The following is a 7,571-nucleotide window of genomic DNA, read 5'->3' as shown; positions in this document are numbered from 1 at the left end:
AACTCTATGATTCTATGAGGAACCTTTAATGGCCTCACTGAAGTACAAACCCCAGAATTCTGCAGGAGGCAGAAACCAGGTTTTGTGGATTTTTTCTCTGTAGTGTGATGAAGTAGATAATGGGCTATTTCTGGAATTTAAAAAGATGCAGAAAAAAATACAAACAATCAAGAAACTGTGGAACCTTTCCCTAAGGAAAAATTACAATGTTCAGGACTCTTTCCTTTGAAAAAGGAGAGTAGGTGGGGGGACGGTAATGTACTGCAGTGTAAAAGTAAAGTGTAAAGGAAAGCACGTTGAGAGGTACAATTGTTCCTCCACTTTTGAAGGTTTCTCACATGATTTTGATTATTCGCAAGCTTATATCAATGCACTCACTTCCTGAAGTTGTGGTTGTCATGCTCACATTCACATGGCAGCCCTGTGTTTAGGAAGTGAGCAAGGGGTGGGCAGAAGGCAGGTGTGCCTTGTGTTTCTGTTTTGCTCAATATCTCCCTTCCTTTGCTCAGGCAAAACCAATGCTTGTGGCATGCAAAAAAAGGAACTGGGATCTGCAGGGTAAGTGAAGTGTTGTATGGGATGAACCCCTCTCATCTTCCCTCTGAGACCACAGCACATTGCCAAGGGGATGCAATGGAGGTGCTCCATCCTCCACCACCCCACCATCATGATATCTGTGTTTTTCCCCTTTTGTGGGGAGTAGGGAATGCAACTGTAACCTCATGAAAGTAGAGGAACGACTATACACAAATATGCACGTTATAGCAAAAGTGAAAAAGGAGAAGCTATTCTCTCACTCCCATATTACCAGAAGCTTGTTCATCCAATGATGATGATGTAAAATGATGACATCCGTAGGGATACCAAGGTGCTTGTTTATAAGGCTATTGTCCTCCCAACCCTGCTATATGCCTGCAAAACATGGACAGTCTACAGATGTCACATGCAACTCCTAGAACGATTCCATCAGCACTGCCTCCAGAAAATCCTGCAAATCTCTTGGGAAGACAGGCGGACAAACGTCAGCGTGCTGGAAGAAGCAAAGACTACCAGCATTGAAGCAATGGTCCTCCGCCATCAACTCCGCTGGACTGGCCATGTTGTCCGGATGCCCGACCACCGTCTCTCAAAGCAGTTGCTCTACTCCGAACTCAAGAACAGAAAACGGAATGTTGGTGGACAGGAAAAGAGATTTAAAGATGGGCTCAAAGCCAACCTTAAAAACTCTGGCATAGACACTGAGAACTGGGAAGCCCTGGCCCTTGAGCGCTCCAGCTGGAGGTCAGCTGTGACCAGCAGTGATGCAGAATTTGAAGAGGCACGAATGGAGGGTGAAAGAGAGAAATGTGCCAAGAGGAAGGCACGTCAAGCCAACCGCCTTCCACCTGGAAACCAATGCCCTCCCTGCGGAAGAAGATGCAGATCAAGAATAGGGCTCCACAGCCACCTATAGATTCACAAGAATTCTGATCCTGGAAGACTATCCTACTCGGCCAACGAGGGATCGCCTAAGAAGAAGATGATGATGTAAAAATCAGGAATGGCCAACACAAGGACTTTTTCATACAAGCCAAACTGTGGAATTTGCTGTCACAATAATGTATTGATGGCCACCAACTTGGATCTCTTTCGAGGTTGATGAAACACATGCATGGAGTCTCTCAGTAATTGTTTTTTCCTCATTGACTGAGTATTGAGTGATCCAAAATTATGTAACAGCCAATTACTTCAAAGGCATAAAGATCAATGTGAGGGATGTGTTTTCAAAAAACAATTCTGAATTGTAATCATTTGAGTGGGCAATGAATGGGTGGGGGAATATGTTGACTGTAGACCAGGCATGGACAAACTTTGGCCCTCCGGGTGTTTTGGACTTCAACTCCGGCTGTTAGGAATTCTGGGAGTTGAAGTCCAAAACACCTGGAGGACCAAAGTTTGCCCATGCCTGCTGTAGACTATACCCTTGCATTGAACTTATACAGAGGAAGCTAAAAATCCTGATTCTGGGCTCAAACTCTTTTAACAATTGCAAGGTAGAAAATGAAAATAGGTTTTGTGCAACATCTAAGCAGCATTGAAAACGTTATGTCCCCCATTGTGTTTTTCGCAAGTTATTATCTCTCTGGAAGTAATAGGGTTTTTAGTGTGTACATAGAAAAAGAGAGAAGGGGACTGCATGCTGCAGTGATTCAAGCATTGAATTGTGATTTTTAAGGCCCTTCCATACAGCCCTATATCCCAGAATATCAAGGCAGAGAATCCCACAATATCTGCTTTGAACTGGGTTACCTGAGTCCACACTCAGATAATGTGGGATTTTTCGCCTTGATATCCTGGGATAAAGGGCCGTGTGGAAGGGCCCTTGGACACTGCATTCCCACTCCATCATGTAAACCCAATAGGTGACCCTGGGATATTCACATTCTTTCAGCCTCAGAGGAAGGCAAAGGCACAGACTCCTCACTGAAAAAAATCTTACCACGAAACCCACATAGAATTTCCATAAGTCATAAATGGCTTGAATAATAATAATAATAATAATAATAATAATAATAATACTTTATTTATACCCCGCCACCATCTCCCCAAGGGACTCGGAGCGGCTTACATGAGGCCAAGCCCAACAACACATCAAAACAACAAGCAATAATAAAAACAACAAGCAATAAATAAAATAAAACAATACAATTAATATAACTCACAAGTAGACATAACACACAAGAATTTAAAAACCTATGGCTGGGCCAGATGTAATGGTTAAAACTTTAAAAGTAAATGCTGGACATGAACAGAGGATGTCTCTAGTAGGAGGGTTTTAAATCAAAAGTGAAGGTACACACAGGTACGGCTCAACCCATTACGCAAAGTAAGCATTTGTAGTATTGTTGATTTTGCCCAGGGGCGCTTTTGAGGCGCTCTTGGGGGAAAATAGACCTTGACATATGTGAGTTGTAGTTACTGGGATGTATAGTTCGCCTACAATCAAAGAGCATTCTGAACTCCACCAATGATGGAATTGAACCAAATATGGCACACAGAACTCCCACGACGAACAGAAAATATATATCAGTGATTGGTTGGAGGGTGGGGGGGAAGACTGCCAAAATACCGTTGAAAATTACCTAGGGCCGCTTCTGGGTACGCATCAACTATGTGTGTGTTTGATTCCATAGACTCAGTATCTAATTTACTATATTTAATCATTTACTTAAATTCTAGCAAAGGTAAAGGTTTCACCTTGACATTAAGTCCAGTTGTGGCTGACCCTGGGAGAGGGGGGTGCTCATCTCCATTTCTAAGCTGAAGAGCTGGTATTGTCCGTAGATACCACCAAGGTCATGTGGATGACAGGACTGCATGCAGCGCCATTACCTTCCAGCTGGAGTGGTACCTATTGATCTACTCACATTTGCATGTTTTCGAACTGCTAGGTTGATAGAAGCTGTGGCTAATAGCGGGAGCTCACCCCACTCCCTGGATTTGAACTGTTGACCTTTCGGTCAGCAAGTTCAGGAGCTCAGTGGTTTAACCTGCTACACCACCGGGGGCTCCATGTCAATCCTATACCCTAATTTTAATCATTGTTGGTCCAAGGATTAATCTAACGAATGCAAAAAAGGCCTCCCACTCTATCATGGCTGCCATGGGCTGAAGATACACACTGACATGCTATTCTTGGTCTCCACTCGTAATGATTAAGTGCTGGGGAAGCTAGCTGCCCTAAATCTGCTGCCCCTCCCAGACTGGTACGATGCCTCCTGGCTATGTAGAAACATTCTTCCACATTTTCTGCAGATGGGCAATTTAGAATGGTTGTCGGGTTCAATCTATATAACTGCTGGGATTCTTTCAGTTATCAATTTGATTCTTGAAGGACCTAGAAGTGAAGTCCCAGGTTATGGCCCGAAGACCGATTATAACAGCAAAGCTGCAAGTGGATTCTGATTTGTGTGAACATGGGAGGCAGCCTTGACTCACATGATACAGAGAACACAGACACACATGTGCTTCCTCATCCAAAAGAAATAAAGCCTGGGCAGAAGTGAATTTTTTATTTATTTATTTCGTATCAAAAGCATTGCATAAATTAGTATAAAATCGATAAAAATAGAAGGAGCTCAGTGTGAAATTGATTGATACACATTGTATTCTACATTGTATTATACATTTAAATGTTCTTTTATGTTCCTACTGATTTACTTGTATGTTTTTTAAAAATGTGCTACCCATTTATTTTTTTTGTATGAGTATAGTGTCTAGATCGAGGGAAGTCATGCTACCCCTCTATTCTGCCTTGGTTAGATCACACCTGGAATATTGTGTCCAATTCTGGGCACCACAATTGAAGATATTGACAAGCTGGAATGTGTCCAGAGAAGGGCGACTAAAATGATGAAGGATCTGGAGAACAAGCCCTATGAGGAGTGGCTTAAAGAGTTGGGCATGTTTAGCCTGAAGGAGAGAAGGCTGAGAGGAGACATAATAGCCATGTATAAATATGTGAGAAGAAGTCATAGGGAGGAGGGAGAAAGCTTGTTTTCTGCTGCCCTGGAGACTAGGATGCAATGGAACAATGGCTTCAAACTACAAGAAAGGAGATTCCATCTGAACATTAGGAAGAACTTCCTGACTGTCAAAGCCATTCAGCAGTGGAACTCTCTACCCTGGAGTGTGGTAAAGGCTCCTTCTTTGGAAGCTTTTAAACAGAGGCTGGATGGCCATCTGTTGGGGGTGCTTTGAATGAATTTTCGTGCTTCTTGGCAGGGGGTTGGACTGGATGGCCCATGAGGTTTCTTCCAATTCTGTGATTCTATGAAGCGCATCTTTACACTGTGTAATCTTTGGGTGTTGTAGGTTTTTTCGGGCTATATGGCCATGTTCTAGAAGCATTCTCTCCTGACATTTCGCCTTCATCTATGGCAAGCTTCCTCAGAGGTAGTGAGGTCTGTTGGAACTACGAAAAAAGGTTGATATATCTGTGTAATCTTTGTTTATTTTGTGTTCAAAGGGCCTATTGAAAGGCAAGTCCTGAAGAATAAAATGGAGCATACACTCAAGTAAAGTCTGTAAAACTGCAGTCTTACTACATAGGATATATTTCATTTCATTATGAAGTAAGTATGAGTTTGAACTGGATTTCAATGTATGTAGCTGTGCTAATGGAAGGGAGCTTCCTCAATACTCCTTTCCACAGCAGCCTTGGCAACCCCCTGAAAACAGGGGAAACAGAGGCTCCTTCTACACTGCCATATTAAATCCAGATTATCTGCTTTGAACTGGATTATATGGCATTGTAGACAAATATAATTCAGTTCCAAGCATATAATGTGGATTATCTGCTTTGATAATCTGGATTATATGGCAGTGTAAAAGGTGCCAGAGAGAAAAAGAACCTACAGAAGAATGGCAAGTTATAGAGTAGGGCACCTTCAATACTGCCATATAACCCACATTATCTGCTTTGAATTGAATTATATGAGTCTACACTGCCATTTAATCCAGTTCAAAGGAGATAATCTGGCAGTGTAGAAGGGGCCTATGAAAGAGTACACCTCAAATTGAGTGGAGCCATCTTACATATTGAAGTAAGGAAAAACCATGTATGTTTTTTCAAATATGATAAAGTCCCCCTACTCCAGGAAATCATTGCCTGTATTTGAATCTATGCTTTTTAACATTTGTCATTCACGCCTTAAATCAAATGCATAACAAATGCCTGAAAATATGGGCTTTTATCACAACATGCATCCTTCTTGCTAGTCATTTCACATTGATATAAGATTACAACTATAGATGTGTTGAATGAATTCACGTTTTCCAAAGGGAAGATACATGAGCTGGTGCCTTAGCTATTGCCAAGGTAATATTTGAAGCCACCCTTCAGCTTATATAATGCAGAGGAGGGAAGTGCAATGAGTTGGAAAGCCACCTGTGAGTAACTGGAAAACGCTTATCCTTCTTGACAGTCGGTAACTGCAAAGATATAGGTTTTTCTTCCTATTTGGCTGCACAGAAAGTTTGCATGGGGAGCTGTTTGTGAAGGTGAAAGCTAGATTAATTTGGTTTCACACATGAATATCACAGTCCTCCCTGATATGTTAGGTCACCCCAAGAGCAATAATATCCTCCTGATGCATCAGTTGGGAGGATCTGGAATCTCCTGCAAAAGAGACTGTGTGGAACAGGGTTTTGAGTGTCGGAGTAGGAATTCGGAAGACCAGGTTTGAATCCCTGCTGAGCCACAAATGCACAAATCACAACATGTCAGCCTTAGAAGAGGAGCCCCCAGTGGTGCAGGCAACCATGAGAAAAGCCTCCCACAAGGATGGTAAAACATCAAAACATTCCGTCATCCCCTGGGCAACATCCTTGCAGACAGCCAATTGTCTCACACCAGAAGTGACTTGCAGTTTCTCAAGTGGCTTTTGACATGGAAAAAAAAACCTTAGAAGAAGGTATTAACAGACCTCCTCTGAAGAAAGCTTGCCACAAAACCATCAGTCAGAATTACCTTGATAACACATAACAACAACGAAGATGTCCTGGTACTCCAGTGCACTTTGTGATACACCTCTGCTGTGTGTGGAAAATCTGCCAGCACACCATGAAATAGACTCATTGGTGTGACTGTTTTCCCCATGATGGAGCACAGATATCAGATATGAGAATGCTTCATATTAACAGTGTCTGAAACCTTGTTGGGTAGAGTGAGGTTGAATGCAGTGGCCAACAGAAAAAAAAAACTGCCCCACACTTTGTATAAAGGTCCCATGCAAAAAGGAAGGAATCTGGATGAAATACACATTGCTTTCCACAAGAATTGCCCAAGTGGTACAGATGACAGCACTTTCCCCATGCCCTATTTCAAGGCATGGGGAAACATCATTTTTCAGGCACATTATTGTCTGCTATACAATAGCAAAAGACATGTGGGGGGGGGGGCAGAGAAACAGCCCACCTTAAGTCATGTTATCATTAAGGTTACAACAGTTCAACAGTTTCTATGTATCTAAGATCTAGGGTGAAATCATGTTGGTCCATTAAATGAAACAGCCTGTTCAGTGACTCAACAGCAGTGGTTCCCAACCTGTGGTCCATGGACCACCAGTGGTCCCCAAGAACTAAAATATAGTCTGAGGCCTTACTATTACTTTACCATTGCAATGAGAGCAACTGGTCTCATGAAACTCTCTTGTAGTGCCGAGGCAGATGTCGGGAGAGGAGAGGCTGACTACCCACAAAAGGTGCGACAACAAGCTTCCTGACTGCTGCTTCTCCTCCTCTTCCCTCTCCCTGAGTGGAGTTGTTTCGTGTGGTGCCTGAGAGCGGGGGCACCTTGGTGTCTTCATTTTTAGGCCTGTTCCTGGGATTATTTGGAGTGCTGATTCATAAAATTGCATTGGATAGATCACATCGGATCTAGATTATTAAATATGGTTTTCTGTGGACGAGCAGATGGTGACTACTGGATGGCATATGTTTTTATTGCTTTTGTGATGTCTTATACTGTTTAATGTTTTTTATCTACTATGTTTTATGTATACTGATTTCTTGGAAACTGCCTTGAGTTG

This window comes from Anolis sagrei, chromosome 5 (assembly GCF_037176765.1).
Source record: "Anolis sagrei isolate rAnoSag1 chromosome 5, rAnoSag1.mat, whole genome shotgun sequence".
Lineage (NCBI taxonomy): Eukaryota > Metazoa > Chordata > Lepidosauria > Squamata > Dactyloidae > Anolis > Anolis sagrei.
Note: the sequence above shows the minus strand (reverse complement) of the source record.